The 20185-nt window shown below is 40.1% G+C and overlaps 1 long non-coding RNA gene across 1 annotated transcript; it reads left to right on the top strand.

Moving 5' to 3' along the window:
• The first annotated feature begins 3627 nt into the window (after window positions 1-3627).
• LOC133382322 (uncharacterized) lies at window positions 3628-8351 on the top strand. Its single transcript, XR_009761902.1, has 3 exons — window positions 3628-3814; window positions 7577-7625; window positions 8047-8351. It is a non-coding gene; the product is annotated as an uncharacterized LOC133382322 (long non-coding RNA).
• The last annotated feature ends 11834 nt before the right edge of the window (window positions 8352-20185 follow it).

The following is a 20185-nucleotide window of genomic DNA, read 5'->3' as shown; positions in this document are numbered from 1 at the left end:
GGAGGTTATCCCACCTGACATGGAGTATTGGATCCACATGAAGAATCCTGCTGTCTAGCTAAAATTCCATGGGGGGTGGCACATGCTGTGTGGGTGCGTATCCTAATGTGTGCATGCACATGGTAGATGCTTCTAGGCATTAATACAAACTAGGGATGGATGAAACTGTCCATTTCAGTTTCTCTTGGTTTCTCATTTTTTCCAGTCTTAAGTTCAGTTCTCCACGTTTCCACATCATAGAATCGTGGAGTTGGAAGGGGCCTATAAGGCCATCAAGTCCAACCCCCTGCTCAGTGCACAAATCCATCTTAAGGCATCTGTTTATGTTTTTTTTTTTAAAGGCCTTTTGAAAATGCATTGGCATTTTAGTGCAATTTTCTCCTAATATACACATAATTTTGCATAACACATTTTGCTTAAAATGTTATATATATACACGTGCACACAGACACACATATATATACATACACTTTTTTTCCTTCAGCATCTGCTCAGCATCCAATACTTTTAAACTCATGTCACTTAATTCTTCTTGGTCTTTTCACATTCTGTCAAAATGGCAACTTGAACTGATTAGCAGTTATGTGAGATCTGAAGGACTTGAAAACCAGATATTAAAAAGTTAAGATATTTAATGTCTACCGGGTTCAGAGAACAACAAAACACATTGGATCACAGATGAAAATTGCTGACTTTGGGGTATTTAATTTAAAGTAAATGTCCAAGAGGGTGATTAATAAGGCTGTGAACACACTAGTCGCCTACAGCGAAGCGTTTCCATTAGCCACATCTGGAGGGAGAACGGACTGATCTACCAATTAGTTGTGAAATCTCTTTGAAGCTGATTTTTTTTTAAAAAACCCAAAACACTCAACCTGCTCCCACCAGGTTTTACAGTAAAAAGGGATGGGGTTTGACTAGTGTCATGTGTCCCTGTTTTCAGAAGAGAGAGGTGAAGACACACTGGAAGTGGCACAACAGTGAATGTGTTTCAACCCAAGTGAAACCATTTTCAAACTCAACTTTGTTCTGATTAAAAAAATTTTAAAAAAAATTGTGCTAAAACGTCTTCTGTTTAAACACTATTGTGCCATTACTTACAATCCTAAACTCACGTATCTGGAAACAAACCCTCTTGAACTCAATGAGACTTACTTCAGTTTAGCACAAATTAAAAGTTTGGGAACACCCCCCCAAGACATCACCAGTTAGAAAAGCTCATATTTTAAAATCAAATTTAAATTTGGTGCTAAATTGCTTTTTCATGTAAGCACTATTGTACCATATTACTTTTTAAAAGTAGATTAAAAGTTTTTTAATGCAAATCAAATTATTAGAAAAAACCCTTATCAAATGGCACCAACGGAAAAGGTAATAGCGAAGGTATGCAGATGTATTATTATTATTATTATTATTATTATTATTATTATTATTGCATTTATATACCGCCCCACAGCCGAAGCTCTCTGGGCAGTTTACAACAATTAAAAACATTAAAAACAAATATACAAATTTAAAAACACATTTAAAAAAAAACAATTTAAAAACACATGCTAAAATGCCTGGGAGAAGAGGAAAGTCTTGATCTGGCACCAGAAAGATAACAGTGTTGGTGCCAGGCGCAGCTTGTTATTTATTTATTACATTTATACCCTGCCTTTCTTTTCATGATAGAAACCCAAGGCAGCTTACATAAGGTTCCCAGGCAGTCTACCATCCAGGCACTGACCAGACCTGACCCTGCTTAGCTTCATCAGGGAGCTGGCCTTATGTGCCTTCAGACCATAGCCTGGGACCATAGCTTTTACATTCAAGTATCTAGATTGAGAATTGAGGTGTTAGCTCAAGGATTATGATTCCGAGGGCCACATTGCTTTGCAGCAAGAGAGAAAAGCCATGGAACATACAGATGCAAGTGTTGGGCTTCCCTGTCCAATACCTCAGCAGCCCCCACCTGCCTGCCTTCTTCCTTACAAGCTGCCCAGGGGGGTGTAGGACTGGCTGTTAGCTTTCTTCCCCAGAGTGTTGCTCTTGTATAGCTCAGCAGGGAGAAAGACAGGGGACAAGACTAGAATTAGTTGGCTTGGTTGTCTGTTGGTCTCCCTTCCTTCCACCCCATGAATCAGCCACCACTGATCAAAAGTTTATCTCTTTTAAAAATGAAAAAGTAGCATTAAAGCAATCTACACTTGTGGAGATATCACTATTGTTCCATTCTTTCTGAAATGTCATTTTTTAAATTTGTTGTTTTGGTAATCTGAAATGAGATTACCAGAGGGAGAACAATTTGTCAATGACATCATGTAGATGTCCTTTTAAAAAGTGAGTGGAAAAAATCATGCCTATTCCACAAGAAACACCTAAGTTGCATCCAGACTGTCAATATTTTGTGGAAGGGATTCAAATACATACTGAAAATTTAGGTTGGTGCAATTAAAGTGGATTGAAGTGCTTGCCCTAGCACAACCAATGCACTTTTAAAAAGCAACAGATATATTGCAGTTAAGAAAGTGATGAGGAAATGCCCTGAAAACCATGAGATGAATCAGTGATTAATAGGAAGACGCATAACCACCATACATACAAATCAGGATGAATGCTCATTGTTGAGTAACCTCCTTACAAACAAATCAGAATGAATGCTCAATAAAGAAAGGGCATATAGTCTAACCTCCACAAAAGCTTTGAACAAGGATGAATGCTCTGTGATAGGTCATCTGGAGGACTCCCTGAAATGGCATCATCCCAGGTGATTTTAAACTATGTAAGGGTTAGGAAATCAAGCCAAATTCTATCGCTATTCTACACTCTGAGAAACATGCTGTCATGCAGAAAACATCAGCTGACTCAGTCTGTTAAAGGCATATGATCCCAAATAGATATGTTTTTCCCCATTTTCTAAAACTCACTGTCCATAGAAGAAGCAAATAACTCCTAATAACATTGTAACTACTTCTTTTCCTGAGTCCTAGTGTTCTCTCTCTCCTTTTTTTTTACTCTACACTAGAGTAATTTTGATGGGATTTAATAACACAGAGGGGGGATTTTAACACAAAAACATGACTATGTTCATATGGATTTCCAGTAACTATTCAGATATGCCAATGCTAATAAACTTCTTTCACCACAAGTGCTAATGTGCAGGTGTGCATTCTTCAACAATGAAATGTCAGTTTAAAAGAGGATTGAACCAAACCCTGAAAAAAGAAAGATTAGTCTTCCATGCTGAGGCCTTTTATTTTGCCCCTCTATATTGTTGGACAGACCTATAAAAAGAGTGGACAGCATTTTGTTCCTATTTTCAATGCAAATAAAAACATCAATAAAAAGAGCCTGGGTTTACTCTGGCAAGAGAGATGATGTATACAGATCACTACTTATCAACCTATGCAGATATGAGTTTTAAAAATGCCTTAAACAATTTCATTTTTGTTTATTTTTTTGGTTCCATATATATTACTGTAAAACACTGGTTATGGTTTTGACTTTATCTTTGAGATGGCTGTGCGTTATGAGGCTTGATATCTTCTTCAGGGAGTCTGAATAGGCCTGTGTACAGAGGCATTGCTAGATGCTCCCAGTGTTTAAAGCCCTAAATAACTTAGGCCTCAAATATCTGAACAATATCCATCCCAACCGACCCTCTTGGTAGTTCCACCACCCTTAGAAGTGTGGGGAACAGTGGTCCAGTAGAGGGCTTGCTCTGTGAGAGCACCTAAATTGTGGAACTTCCCACAAAGGAAGGGTGAAGAACCTTTGTTGTTATAGCTTTAGCTGTTTGCTGAAGACACACCTCTGTAACTGACCTTGACAGGTAAGATAGATCTGTGTTGGAATTGCTTTTTAAGATATTTTTAAAGCTTTTAAAAAATATATATATTTAAAGATGTTTTAATAAGTTTTTAAAGATGTTTTAATATGTTTTAAAGTCTGTTCTTATGATGTTTTAAAGTGTTTTTAGTGTTTTTGTTTCCTGCCCTGGGCTTCTACTGGAAGGGTGGGAGATTAGATAGATAGATGATAGATAGATTTTGTTTGGTGGGACCCATCTCTTTTGCTGAATTTCTACTTTTCTATTCTTGGTGGGGTGGTTTTACTTGTTTTTATAATCGTATATTATATTGTTGTTGTAATCCACCCTGGAACAGTATAGTGAAGGGCTAGTAAGAAACCATAAAATAAAATAAAATACTTAGAAGAGTTGGGGAACAGGCCCATGATACAAACTTGTTTTTGGGCAAATTAAGATGATGGGTGGCCGAGGTTTTGCCAACACTGTGCTTTGTAGCATGTCCAGCCATTGTAAGCAAAGGAAATAAATTAAATAAAAAGTTAAAGGGTTTTTTTAATTTGAAGCATTGTTACCCTGTTCTTCAGTCACAGAGAGCTTTCAGAGCAGTAGTTTACAGAACAAAACAGTCCTTGCTGTCAGGCTTGTGATTTTAAAAAAGACACAGCACAAAAGGAAAAAAAATGGAAAGGCGGGGAAAGCAAACCCAAGCACCAGTTCTTAAAGTTACAGTTCCACTGGCAATGGAAGCAGAGCAGGTAGCCTAATGGAATGCTTGCTGCAAGGCAAGAATGGCCAGTGGGGATGGGGGGAGGCGAACACAGACCTGGTCTCCCACCCTGGTGTCCAACAGACACCAGAGGAAAGCCCCAAGGCAGCTGATCCCTCTGGCTTTCCTTCCCTCCCTCTGCTCTCCAGCCTGATGGAAAATCTTTTCCTATGTGACAGAAGACACGGGTCAAATTGTACTAAGCTGAATTTAATTAAAAAACAAACACAAAGACACCCACATGCTGTGCTTCTTCAACGTTTAAGATTGACTTCTCTTTGTTGGTATTTTTACCCTAAGGTAACACAACTGAGAAATGTACACATATTAGGCATGTCCTGATCCCCATCTCAGATAAGTGGTGGCCCAAGGAAGAGGGAGGTAAGTAGCCCCAGGTAGCCAGGGAAGAGTTTCTAGACTAGTTGGTGACCCTGCAACTGTGGCAGAACATGCAACTGTCTCAGCCGTGTCCTGGAGCAAACAGCAGTTCTTGATAGCCTGGGCATTGACTCAAGGCGCACACCCTGAATGCTGCATTTGGTCAGTTAAAGGGCCAGTGCCTTCCTCTGCAGCTGTTGGCTTCTTGGCCCTGGTTGTGAGAATATCTCCACAGGGCTCTCCTGATCATCCAAGGTGTTCATTGAGTCTGGTGACAGAGGTGGCACAGGAGGCAGAGAAACAAAATTCAACAGGATCTTGATAGGCTGGAGCATTGGGCTGAAAACAACAGAATGAAATTTAACAAGGATAAGTGCAAAGTTCTACACTTAGGAAAAAGAAACCAAATGCACACTTATAAGATGGGGGATACTTGGCTCAGCAATACTGCGTGTGAGAAGGATCTTGGAATTGTTGTTGATCACAAGCTGAATATGAGCCAACAGTGTGATGTAGCTGCAAAAAAGGCAAATGCTATTTTAGGGTATATTAACAGAAGTATAGTTTCCAAATCATGTGAAGTATTGGTTCCCTTCTATTCGGCACTGGTTAGGCCTCATCTTGAGTATTGTGTCCAGTTCTGGACACCACACTTTATTAAGAAGGATGCAGACAAACTGGAACGGGTTCAGAGGAGGGTAACGAGGGTGGTCAGGGGACTGGAAACAAATCCCTATGAGAAGAGACTGAAAGAACTGGGCATGTTTAGCCTTGAGAACAGAAAACTGAGGGGAGATAGGATAGCATTGTTCAAGTACTTGAAAGGTTATCACACAGAGGAGGGCCAGGATCTTTTCTCGATCGTCCCAGAATACAGGACACAGAATAATGGCCTCAAGTTGCAGGAAGCCATATTTCAACAGAACATCAGGGAAACCCCCTAACTGTTAGAACAATATGACAATGGAACCAAATACCTAGAGAGCTGGTAGGTTCTCCAATACTGGAGGCATTCAAGAGGTATGCTTCAAGTTGGATTCCTGCATTGCACAGGGGGTTGGACTCAATGGCCCCTTCCATCTCTACAATTCTATGATTCCCCGCAAGGTTCAGGGGAGAAGATGCAGACTCCAGTGAGTGTGGCTCCAAATGGGATGGACTAGGGCATGGATTTATCTCATATTTTGGGCTGCCATCCAAGGGGGACTCTGCCTCCAACAGTTCCTGGTCTAGGGATATGACAAGATCCCTGTTTAGTTTTTGGCTCATGTACAGTGTGTTGAGAGCAGTATCATGCCTGCCAGCTCTGTCCTGCCCTCATGTGTCAGCTGAGTTTTCTGAACAGTCTGCATGAGTATACCTCCCATTAATTGATTGCATTCATTTATATTTTTGAAGAATTCTGTGCCTGCATTGTTGGCATTGTTGCCATTAATACTATTTGGGACTCGTGTGTATACAATCTCTTCTATACACCTTGTAATGGTGACTGTGATTTTTAATTTGAGAGAGAGAGAGACAGAGAGAGAGAGAATTTACTGTATTTAATGTTCTGTCAAGGGATATAAGCTGAAAAATAAATACATAAGTAACTAATGCCACTATTAAGTTTTAAGTCCTTGACTACACTCCTATTTCACATTGCACTGGAATTGTATGTGTCAGACTTTAAATGGATATTTTATTGGTTTTACAGATCAGTGTTATTTTGTATGAGTAATGAGCATACATTAGACTTCAGACAATTGCTTTATGCACATTAAAGTTTGGCTTCAAGTGAAATAAACATGCTGTGTGTTCACAGGTGTATTGCCCTCAAGGGCATTCTGCTTTTTGTATATGTGGGGGGGGGCAGCTCTTCTTAAGGTGTTGCTGATAGAACTGTGTATAATTTATTGGGAACAGGTGCTGCCTTGTAATGAAGATAGACAGAAAAGTAAGACAGACAACACATTTAAACCACTTTTTTCAAAGTACAAGTTCAGCAAGGCGTGGTGCCTTCAATGGTGGCTGCATATCACTGCATTTATAAGTTCCCACAGATCATAACAAGGAACAAATAATTGTCTCGGTGTCAGAAACCAAATCCCATTGAGAAGTTGTATGTTATTGTTATCCATTTATTTTTAACTGACTGTGCAAACAATGTACTTTTGTCTGAGTCTAATGGTAACGAGGAAATAATGATTGATGTCCAAATAATATTAGACTTTTTTTGGTGGGGGGTTATATAAATGGCAATATTTCCCTTCAAGATTGCGCTAGGGATGAGCTGTGCTTTACAGCACTCAGAGACCGCATCCACAACATATAGTTAAAGCACTATTATACCACTTTAACAGTCATGGCATCTCCCAAAGAATCCTGGGAACTGTAGTTGGCTAAGGGTGCTAAGATTTGTTCGGAGGCCCCTATTCCCCTCAGAAAGCTACAGTTTCCAGTTAACAATCCCTCTTCCTAGGTACTCTGAGATAGTGCTTTAAATGGATATAGCACAGATGGGACCTGAAATGAATTTCTCCCCATCCCTACGTACGTACATACATGTGTGTGTATGTGGTACGTGTAAGGATATAGACTTGAAGGAAGGCAAGTCAGCATGTGCTCAGAAGTAACATTTTTATTATTTCATGTTTCAGAGCCCTTGGATAGTAACAGGATCTGATACTGAGCTCAGAGTTGCCAGAGGTGAGCTCTAATTTACTTTGTTTGTTTGTTTGTTTTAAGGTACTGGCCTTCATAACAATGAAACCTAGGGCACTTTACAATTTAATTTAAAACAAAACAACAATAAAATATACAATAAACCAATTAAAGGCAAATGATGTCTTAACAATGACCATAACCCCTTAAAGTGTGCCAATACTGTAAACAAATCCAGGTTGTTGTGTTATGAGGATATGTGACTGTTTTACATGTTTTTAGATGTTTAAAATATTTATTTTATTTTATTTTTAATTGTATTGTTTTACCACTTTGGTGTTTGCTGCCCTGATTTCTTTTGAGAGGAAGGGCAGGATAGAACATAAATGAACAATGAAGCAGGATGGAATGGCGCCAGTAGACATGGGTCATCTACTTGATGCAGTGATACTTTTTCACCAAACAGGAACCAAGTGGAAGAAAAGAAGGATTGGCTACACATTTGATCCAGATATTTTGGGTGAAGACTAAGAAGGCTAAAGGCTATAACAGCAAACAGAAATGCTTTAGTGTTGACCAAGAGGATGAATAGGAAGGACCTGTGCCACTTGTTGTTGTGGATTGTAATATAATAAGCTATCATCGTAAAACAATGGAATGCAGTCATCTACCAGCTGAACAAAGACTTCTGGCAAACAAAATCTATGAAGTCAATGGACTCTTACTGGTTTCATCAAATTTTGGATCAGTTCCTGCTGGGATAACAGAACCTTGTCACACAAAGTAAAGAAGTTATGACTCTCTAACTTGTTCTGTGTCTTGCTTTCTTTTGCTATACTTTCAAAAGAACCCCATTTCATTCAACAAAAGTGCCTGGTACTGTTTATTCATGGGCCAGATTTTGCATATTTTAGAGTGCAATCATTGGTTTAATCTCTAATATACGAGAGCCATGGGTAGTAAATATATGCACACTAAATATTTTTGAAAGGAGTTAGACTGTAGACTCAGACTTTCAACCTCAATCCTTAAAAATCTTTACATTTTGAAAATATGCCCAAAGGCATATAAGATCACATTAAAGACTAATGGGCTGCCAATTTTCTTCCCTCGCAAATATTTGAGCATAAGGGGGAAAGCATCTGAAACAACAAAATTAGATAAAAAAAATATAGACCCCAGGCATAGACACGGTGCGCCAAAAATATACACAAGACTTCATACCACCCCTGGCAGCTATCTTCCATTTAATATATGCTATACATGTTCATACAGGTTGTTTGCAAGTACAGATACATTCCTGGCTGCCACTGGAGCTCCCCCTCCTCTAATCTGAGGAGTATTAAAGTAAGAAGAAATTCTGATGCCCATCTACTTTGCTGCATGTACGGCTTGCACTTTGAGACAAATGTTTTTAGTAGGGAAGGCAAATCTGATCTCTCTCTTTCTCTGAGCCTGATTTAGTTATATGAAATAGGAACTTCTGCTAGGGATGCCCACACATAGGAGTGGGTTGCAGAAGTCAGAATGGGTTCCACAATCCACTCTAGACATGCACTAAGACATCCAACATGTATCCAACATGGTGCCTTCCAGATGTTATGCTATGTTATATTACGTTATGTTTTATTTCTAGGCCGCCTTTTGGTCAAATAGGCCCCCAAGGTGGCTTACACACAAATAAAAATACAAATACAAAATACAAATAAAAACAATACAATTTACCAAAAAAAAAAAAAATCAAACTAGCAAAATCCTAACATCTCTAAAAAAAACAGGAGCAGCAAACCAAAAGCATTCATCTTCCTGGTAAGGGACAGTCCCCAGAAAAATGTCACTAAGAGCAGGGGTGGGGGGCAAAGCAGGTGGAAAAGCTTGCCCCCTGATGGTCCCAGCACAGTCTCATCCCTCCAGCAGCACCTCTCAGCCTGCAGCTCCTCCTGATAAAGTCTAGGCAGAGGGGTGGGGCAAGGCAGGTGGAAACGCTTGCCCCTTGATGGTCCCAGCACAGTCTCATCCCTGTTGAGGACTGGAGTTCACACAGTCCCTGAGTATTGGCCAGGCTGGCTGGGACTGATGAACATTGGACTCCAAAGCATCTGTAGGGTAGAGGCCATCTAAGATCTCTTTATCTGGAGGGCACAATATTGTCTATTCCTGCTTTAAGAGACTTAGCACATCTAAAGCCTTCAAATACAGTGTTACCATATACACCTGAAACTTACTTTTGATGTTCAGGGAATAAGCCTCAAAAAGGATATTGTACAATTGGAAAAGATTCAGAAAAGGGTGATGAAGATGATCAGGGGCTGGACCAGCTCCTCTGTGAGGGAAGGATACAACATTTAGAGCTTTTTAGTTTATAAAAACAGTGAGTAAAGGGTAAAATTATAGAATTCATTCCCACAAGATGTGATGGCCACCAATGTGGATTAAAAGAGGTTTAGACAAATTTGTGGAGGATAAGGCTGTCAATGGCTAATAGCCATAATAGCTATGTTCCATCTCCACTGTCAGTTTGTCTCTGAATACCAGTTGCTGGGGATCACAAGTGGGGAGAATGCTGTTGTGCTCAGGTCCTGATCGCAGACTTCCCATAGGCATGGGCTGGCCACTGTGAGAACTGGGTACTAGACTACATGGGCCATTGGCCTGATACAGCAGACTCTTCTTACATTAAAACTTTCTGGAGCATGAATGGCTGATGAGAGGGGATTACTTTGGTTCTAGGGCAGGGGTAGGGAATCTTTGGCCTTCCAGAGATGCTGAACTACATCCCCCATCAGCCCCAGCCAGCATGGCCAATAGTCAAGGCTGGTGGGAGTTGTAATCCAACAGCATGTGGAGAACCAAAGGTTCCCCATCCTTGTTTTAGGGGAAACTTCTCCCTCTGCCTCTGGCCGTAAACCGCTGTCAGTTTGGTAGAGCTGGCCTTAAAACTATCACATTCACCAAAATACACAGGAGCACAGTGTACACAGTTTTAGGGACTTTCACCTCAATAGTGGAGTGCTCTCGTTAGGTACTCAGGGCTGAGCAATAGAGAGGGTCTCAGAACCTTTCCAGAAAGTGAGATTTTATTGTGAAAATAAAAGTCTTTAGGATTGCAGTGAAGTGAAAAGATGGCAGGAAGAGAAGGTGCTCTTCAGCTTTAAAAAGGCTTTACAGGGCAATAAACAGTGGATGATGGTATACCGCCTTTCATTTCAAGGCAAAATACCAAGGTGGTTCACAAGGAAATATGATGAGGGTGCAGAGACAGGCACATGAAGCCAGGACTCTCGAGAGTTTATGCCAGCAGACCTCTCTCCTGAAATCACACTGAGTTCAAGACTCCAAGAACATTTAAAGTCTTTAAAAGACAAAACTAACAAAAAATTAGGGTGGCAACTGGGAAGATTTCCAGGTGTTCAAAAGGGGACTGTGATGGTCTCCGCTTTCTGAATAGAGGGGTGCTTGACTCTGGGTGCATGTGTTTCGAAAAAGCCAAATGGTAAGTGGTACAATGTAGTCTTGATTAAACTAGGAAGTGGAAGAGATTCAGCTTTTGCACTTTCAAGAGTTTCAAGGTCATTGTGTATAGAGCTGAGACTCTTATTTCCATGTCAATAGAGGGTGTCATTTGGAACTGCAAATATGCTGTGCCCAATTTGTTAGACCTTGTCAGCTAATATTTACAGATGAAATGGAAGTCTGGGAGACCAGATGATAGTACAAGGACACAAAAAGCTCTCTGGTAACTGCAGGAAGTTGACAGTGATTTTCCATTACACTTCTGCCTCAGTATATTGGATGCCACTGGGGATGTGAAGCAGAACCACACTACAATGTACCCTCATATACCCAACATGGTCTCCAGCATGGGGAAGGAGCAGCAAAGGTATTTTCAAAACAGGTTTTACCACAATGCTTTTCTCCTAATCCAGGACTCTAAGCTGACTGTTAGCTAGGATATGATTTATTTATACTATTGAAAGTGTTTTTATGCTGCCCCATGATATCATATCCTCAGGGCAAGTAACACCCTTAACTTCCATATGCATGAATTCCATCCCATGTGTAACTTGGTTTCCACTACGTTGTGGGCCATCTTTTATGTTCTTTTACCATCAGATGTGCAATGGGTGGGCATATGAGAACATTTCTTCTCAGTTGTAGTGCTCAGGCTCTGGAACACCTTGCCTGGAGAGGTCTCCTTCTGTCTCTTCCATTGCCCACTGGCAGTGAAGACATGTGCTTTATTAATCCTGGCCACTTTTGTCTATATTATAATAGCTGCTCATTATGTTTTATTCTTTTATTTCTTCATGTTAGTGTGTGTTTTGTTGTTTTAGTATTTTTGAGAGATACTATGAGTGTATTGTTGTAGAAAGGCAGGATAGACATTCTTGCAATAAATAAATAATAACGAACAGTATGCTGGAGAACTGTCTATTGTATTAGGTACATTTTGCATTCTGTGTTTTGACAGAGAGATATAAAATTGTTCAGTTTTCAGACTCCCACACACACTCGGTAATTGGAGTGGCTTGAATTTCTATCTTGCATGGGAGTCCTTTAATAATTTGAATATCTGTATGAATGAGTCAGATGGGGCAAGAGGTAAACAAGCGCAGAAGAGCCAGTTGAACATCCCATCCAAAGGCCTTTATTTGACCTTGAAAGATTGTCCAATCTAGGTGAGAAATAATTCTGTTTTCATGCTCCTCCAGTCTTGGTTTTTCCTTGACAGAGATTTAGGAAAGGAAAGCAAACAGTTGATGGAATAATAAACCTCCTTATTAAAAATATGTAGAGAACTTTTATTTATAGTGGAACCCACTCAAATAAATATGCCGTTAACAAACTTGTGTAAGGAATTATAATATTACATAGTGTACCTAGTGATGAAATAAAATGCCACAAGACAAGTGGTGAAACCTGATGATTGATTATCAGGCCTCTTAAGCAAATAAACCAGAGCCAACTAATGATAATCCTTTTTGATGAACGTCTTATTACATTAATGCTCAATAAGGAAATAAACCAGTTTCAAGAAATCAGTTGCTTATATTCAAAGGTGGATATTCTTAGTTCTGGTAAATGGACTGGAAAAGCACAGTTGCATGAGTGTATCTTTTTCTCAATGTTTATCAATGACCTCTGTGGATGGAGTACTAAACTTGACTTTAAAATATTTGGGTTCAAATAATTTCTCAGTGATTAATTAAAACAGCCTTGGAAAAATCAGTTTCTTTCAGTTAAATAATAGAAATAGGAACAGACAACTCAGAACTGTTATGAGGAAGAGTACTATAAAGTTTTGGTTAAAATATATCTTTTGGAAATGGGACCAAATAACTGCTTAACTTCACAGCATTCTTTGTATGCTATAAGCATGGGTAGCCATCTAATTGATTTTCAGGGGTATAGTTCACCTGGGGTGTGCACCAACCCTGATTTTGGTGATTTGAGAAACAGCCTACATCAATTCAAGACATTTTGTAGACTTCCCAATTCAGCTCATGCTCTATTCAAGTCTGTTTTGTCTTTTCCCCCCCCGCCCCTTTACTATTGGGAAATATTAAAATGGCTATAACTTTTTTTCTTTTGACAGAAGTAGCTGAAATTTGCATGCCGCCCTGGGCTCCTGCTGGGAGGAAGGGTGGGATATAAATATAATAATAATAATAGGAGCTCCTCTACCGTGAATAAACCTTTCAGATTACACACAAAGAGGTTTGTTTATTTATTTATTTATTTATTCCTTCCTTCCTTCCTTCTGAAGCTCTCTGGGCAGTTTACAACAATTTAAAACATTAAAAACAAATATACAAATTTAAAAACACATTTTTAAAGAGGTTCACAGGCTTTTGTGCTGGGTTCCTTTAAAAATTGATTTTTTTAAAAAGGAAACATCTATAACTTATTTTAATTTTAGGAAAGAATTGGATGAAATATGCAGGCAAGGTTGTCCCTTCTGGGGGAATGAATTGTGCCAAAGTTCAGAAGAATTGTTGCAGCGGCTTTCCTGCAAAGGCAGCCGTGACAGTTTTGAGGTGGGTTAAAGAGGCATAATTTCATCCCTTCTAGTGTTTTGTGGGCAGTTGGTCTGAAAATTGCAGACATGAGAAAGGTGCCCCTATGCAAAAAACTTGCCAATGCAGACAAATAGGTCCAAAAACCTTTATGCCAGGCACCTTTAAAATTGTTTGAGGAGAGAACTAAAAGGATTTGCTTTCAGGGTAAAGAATTATTTCTGACTGCAAGCTTGATCTGTTAGTCACAACAGAGCTTTCCCTCTGCACTCTTTTCTCTTCCTTTCCTCATCACCCATTCTGGTAAGCTTAGAAACATTATTTTTTGCTTTTAACGGATGCTTGTCTGCAGCATATTTTGATGTCTGAACCATTGAGGCACTACAAAGCTCTTTAGGAGTCCACACTTTGACTGGTGCTGTCTCATACAATTCATGTTTCACCTCTGGCAAGCCCCAGATCTCTCTGATGCACTATACTTTGGCTCAGGGTTCAGGATTTGTCCAACAGCGATGCACACCCCTATTGTTCACAACTGCCTGAGGGCCCTTTCTTTTAGCAGTACAGTGGATTTATCTGGATTTTAAAAACACTGTATTATCTTATGCTGCTATATATAGGTGGGAGCAGTAAAAACATAACTCTGAACTCAGTTATCTAGATGTCATATTATTAACCCCAAAAGTATCTGGACACAGTGTCACTTCAGGGCATTTTGGGGCAAAATATGGTCCAGAGCTTGGAAAAGTTACTTTTTTGAACTACAACTCCCATCAGCCCCAGCCAGCATGCTGGCTGGGGCTGATGGGAGTTGTAGTTCAAAAAAGTAACTTTTCCAAGCTCTGAGTGACCACCATCAAAATATGGCAGCCACCATGCTTCCTCCCCAATCCCACAGGACACTGCTATATCCAAATGAATAATATGGCAGCTGGTGATAAAGTAGCAGCTGTTGCTATCATTGTCTTCCACTGTGTACAGCAAAGACAAAATAAAATGCCAAAAAACACACACCTTAAAACAAAGAATCCTCCCACACCAGCATATAACCATAAAGAATTTCCTTCCCACTGTGCAAAGATTTCTCTTCCCCTCCCCCTCTCCCCGTAGGGATTGTTCAGTTAGTAAATTCAATCCTTGCCCCAGACCTAATGAATATAAATGGAAATCCCTGGATTAAAGCCCCTGGGATTGTACTGCAGTAGGTATAACTACATTGTCTGAAATCCTGGTACTTTAGCTTAAATGTATTGTGGATCAGGCTGTATAACCTGTGGGCTGCAAACCTATTTGGTATAATAACTTGAATAAGTGGACATGGCATACATTATAGGCATGATGTTTTGGTTTGTTTAATTTAGCAAAAGGGGGCTAGAGAAGAACAGCACATCAACACCACATGTAAAATGAGGATACCTATAGCCTGATGATTCAAGAATGACTGAAAAGGCCACAGCTTGACTCTTAGATAAACAAAAACAAATTAGCCCCACAAGCCAAGACGCTTGGCAGCTAATGAAAGGGGAAAAGGAGGACAGCTCTTTTCCCATTATTAGTTCCATTACTTTCAGGAAGAACGTGCCAATAAGAGGAGTGCTGAATATCCTTCTAGGGTAGTATCACTGTGTCCCAAAGCCCTGGTCAGCTCCAAGGTGAACACGAGCCATTGTTCGAGGGCTGTTTGTTGTTGTTGTTTCAAACATGGGGAAGTGCAATGCATGAGGAAATTGCACGTGCAGAGCATTCTTCAAGGGAAGCAGCTGCTTCATGCGAAGATCCACAGATGATGTCCTATATACTTGTAGTTTTGCTCATGAAATATGTATCAAAGGGTCTGGAACAGCATCACAGAAGTACTATGCATTTCATTGCCACCACCATCTGTACGAGGGCATACAAAACGTCACCCATTTACAGTGTTGGCACCTGCTACTCTCCACGCAGCTATACATTTTCCTGTCAGACTTTTATGACCTCTCTAAATTACAGAGGTTGCATTCTGATCTGCCTACTAATTTGGTCTACAGACAAAGCAAGGTTATGATATATTTGATGGTTTTATCTAGATATAGAAATAGCACACATACAATCGTACCTCCATATAAAAGTAAACAGCATTTTGCTGCAGTGCTAATATTTATTTTCTGTATGACTGCTCCTGTTCCAGCATAGCATTCTGATATATTAATTTTCCAATCATCCACAACATGTAACATAGTAATAACCATTAAATTCACACATAATCATTGTGTTCCGTATCTTTTTGTACAACTCCTTAACAGGTGGTTTCCTATATACTTGCAGCATTTGTTTTGCACTGGCTTAATAAATTATCAGCCAATATCCTGTGCTTTTTTTTTTACATAGCATCAGGAATCATTCAAGTGTACAACTTTTGGTTGTAAGTTCTACTACATCTCCTTGGTTTTATAATTTTAAAGCTCTTTCTGCATTCTTCCACAGTTTCTATGGCACTTAGCATGACATCAGTGTCCTCTCTCTCTCTCTCTCTCTCTCTCTTAATTCTTGAAGAACACTATAAAAAACTGATTGCCACATTCATTGCAGACCCAGTTACACAAATAGGATTGTATTGTTGAGCAGGTTTATTGGTCAGTTAGGCTGCATACATACACACTTGCTTAGGAATAAGCAAATGGGATCTACTTCTGAGCAGACACATAGGAATGTGATGTCAAACTGTCTTCCATTACTTTTGATATTTATCATCCTAATGTTTTATGTCTTCCCTCCCCTGGTATAATTATTTAAGTTTATATTTTTAAATGTAAGTCACTTGGAAATGGAAGTCACTTGGAGTTGCACTTTATGTTAAAAATATATATCCCTGCACACAAATACAGGAGGATGAGCTTGGTACCCCCACTGAGAGTATTTGGATTAAAATTAATGGGCAAGGAATAAAAGGAACATGGTGGATGAAGTCTACTACTGACCACCTAATCAAGGAGAAGATGAGGATGAAACATTTGAAAGCAAATTGCCAATGTTTCAAGGAGACATGATGTAGTAATAATGGGGGACTTAAGTTATCCCACTATCTGTTGGAGATAAATTCTGCCAAGCACGGCACCTCCCAAAAAATTCTGACTTGTGTTGCTAATAACTTTCTCCTACAGAAAGTGGAGGAAGAAACTAGAGGGTCGACTACCCTTGACTTGCTTCTAACCAATAGAGATGACTTAATTCCACTTACGAGAACTCTGGGGGAAAGTGACTATGTTATACTTGAGTTCTTGATTTTAGAGGAAGCAAAAGCTAAGAGCAGCCATGCAGATACCCTGGACTTTAGGAAAACCAATTTTAATAAACTCAGAACAATGTTAAGTAAGGTCCCATGGCAAGTGACCCTAATTAGAAAAGGAGGCCAAGATGGATGGGAGTTTCTGAAAGAGGAAATTTTAAAGGCACAGTTGCAAACAATTCCAATAAGGAAAAAAGGTGGAAGACAACAGAAGAAGCCCATGTGGCTTCACAAAAAGCTTAGAAAAAAAACCACATATAGGAAATGGAAGAAGGCCAGGCCACAAAGAAACAGTACAGACAGGTAGCACAGAATTGCAAGGATGGTGTCAGGAAGGCTAAAGCTGAGAATGAGCTGAGCTTAGCAAGGGATGCTAAAAGCAACAAAAATGTTTTCTTCAGGTACATCCATAGTGAAAGACAGAGAAAAGAAATGGTGCTTCAGCTACTGAGTGAGGATGACAAAATGGTAACAGGTGACAAAGAAAAGGCAGAAGTGCTCAATTCCTACTTTAGCTCAGTTGTCTCCCAAAAGAGGGACTATGATCCCTTTGGCAAACGTGAAGTACAAGTTGAATAGGCAGGATTGCAGCTTGAGACTGATAGACAAATGGTCAAGCAATACCTAATCACTTCAACAAGTTCAAATCTTCAGGGCCCAAAGAACTGCATCCTAGAGTAATGAAGGAACTGGCTGAAAAACTCGTGGAACCACTGTCTATTATTATTGCAAAATTGTGGAGGATGGGTGAAGTGCCAGATGACTGGAGGAGGGCTAATGTTCCTATCTTCAAAAAGGGCTAAAAGGAGAAACCTGGGAACTACAGACAAATCAGCCTGATCTCAAACCCTGGGAAAATTTTGGAGCAGATTATAAAGCAGTCAGTCTGTAAGCATCTTGAAAACAATGCAGTGATTACTAGAAGCCAACATGCCAGACTAATCTTATCTCATAGTTTGATCAGGTAACCTCCCTTGTAGACTGTGGGAATACTGTGGGCATAATATATCTCAACTTTCAGCAAAGGTTTTGAAAAAGTGTCCCATGATATTCTCAAAATTGGGAGGGATAGCTAATACCATGGTAGACAGAAACAAAATTCAAAGTGATCTTGATAGACTGGAGCATTGTTCTGTCATAAGCTTTTAGGGATGAAGGATTGAGTGCTTGAGCCCATGGGCACATTTGCAATTTTGACAGAGTGCCATGGGCACCACTGCCTCTGGTTGCTTCTTTCCCCTCTCCTAGGTCACATCACCACCACCACCCCCAAACAGACAGAAAAAGACAGGTTCACAGGAGGGCAATAAGGATGACCAGGGGACTGGAAACAAAGCCCTATGAAGAGAGTCTGGAAGAACTGGGCATGTTTAGCCTTGAAAAGAGAAGATTGAAGGAAGATATGATAGCACTCTTCAAGTACTTGAAAGGTTGTCACACAAGGTTAATGCAGCCTAAAACAGCATTTGCCTTTTTTGTAGCTACTTCTCATTGTTGGCTCATAGTCAGCTTGTGATCAACTACAATTCCAAGATCCTTCTCACATGTAGCATTGCTGACCCAAGTATCCCACATCTTATAACTGTGAACTTGGTTTCTTTTTCCTAGGTGTAGAACTTTGCACTTATCCCTGTTAGATTTCATTCTTTAACAATGCTCCAGCCTGTCAAGATCACTTTGAATTTTGTTTCTGTCTTCCAGGGTATTAGCGATCCCTCTTAAATTTGTATCATCTGCAAATCTGATAAGCATTCCCTGCACCACCTCATCCAAGTCATTAATAAAAATGTTGAAGAGCACTGGGCCCAAGAGCAAGCCCTGTGGCACCCCACTTGTTGTCTCCCTCAATTTTTCCATCTTGCCTTACACATATTTTTATGTCCTTTCTTGATTTTTTTAAAATTTTCTTGATCTAGCTCTTATTGATTTCATCAACCTTATATCCCGCCATGGTCCCAAAGTCTCACAATACGCCCCTTAATATTTTCAAACACACAGTAGGATTTATAAAACAAATATCCAACCATCAACATCATCAGCAAATGATACAGTTTTGTAATCACTGTCCCATTCTTCCCCTCCCTGAATATTGATATAAGATCTGAATAGTCATGTCTGGTTTCTTATCTTTGCAGAGATAAGAACTTTCCACACTTGAATCCTTCCTTCTGACCACACACACTGACATACCAAAAGCAGAAAGGGGGTAAGTAAGAAAGAGTGCAAATTCTAAATGTAGTCAGGTCCCCACCCCACTCCTCCACACAGGGCCTGCTTTCATCCAGCTGCATAAACAGTGGCATAATAGCAAATTCAGAAGAGCAGTGTCATTTCATGATAGCTACACTGTGCCCCTTCACATCCAAACCCCCTTACAGCCATGACCCCTTTTCCACTTTACCACATCTCCCTTGCTCTCAATGTCATCTCTGAGTCCACACTCCACTACAGTGGACGTCACTGGGAGCCAGTCAGCACGAAAAGGGAGGCTGTGTGTTAGCTACTGAGAAGAGTCTTCTCAGTGACTGATTCACCTCCTTTCACTCTGATTGGCTCCAATCAGCACAAAAGGACAAGGACTCTTCTAAGTAGCTAACACACTTTCCTTTCATGCTCATACATAGAGCCATGGCTGGAACCCTGCTCTCCAAAAAGTAAGGGGTCTATGACTCTCCCCGTGACCCTGGAGAACTATACCCCTGGGCATTAAGCATAATCATAGCTCAGTGGTACAACACATGCTTTGCACGCAGAAGGTCACAGATTCAATCCCTGATATCTCCAAGTAGGACTGGGAAAGGCTTCTGTCTGAAACCCTGGAAAGCCACTGCCAGCCAATATCAGCAAGAGTGAGCCAGATGGACCAATGCTTTGGATTGGCATAAGGCAGCGTCTTATGTTCTTGCTGAAATGTTTCATCAGGCAGAATATCTTTCTGCTCCCAGAGATGTTTGTTTATAGTGTTCCTCACCCCACCTTCCCCTCATAATGGGCCTCCAAGGAGACTAATAACCATTATGTCAAAACATTATACAAAAGGAAAAACATGTCTGAAGCATGTCTAAGTATTACAGACTCATTCTTCAAGTGCCTATGCTTACATAGCCAAAACAGCACCACCCATACACAAGAGGAAGCATCAGGAGGCTTACAGGAATCCGAATTACAAAAAGACTTTAGGCAAGAAACCCTAAGGGTGTGTGTGTGCGCCCCCAAACAGCCCAATGAGGATTGAGCATGCTCCATGGTCATGCAATTCTAGCTGCCTGTTGGAAATCAGGTGACAACAGAACACTTGATGGAGAAGAGACTGATGTAACCAG

This window comes from Rhineura floridana, chromosome 3 (genome assembly GCF_030035675.1).
Source record: "Rhineura floridana isolate rRhiFlo1 chromosome 3, rRhiFlo1.hap2, whole genome shotgun sequence".
NCBI lineage: Eukaryota > Metazoa > Chordata > Lepidosauria > Squamata > Rhineuridae > Rhineura > Rhineura floridana.
Note: the sequence above shows the minus strand (reverse complement) of the source record. Positions and strands in the feature narration are given on the sequence as shown.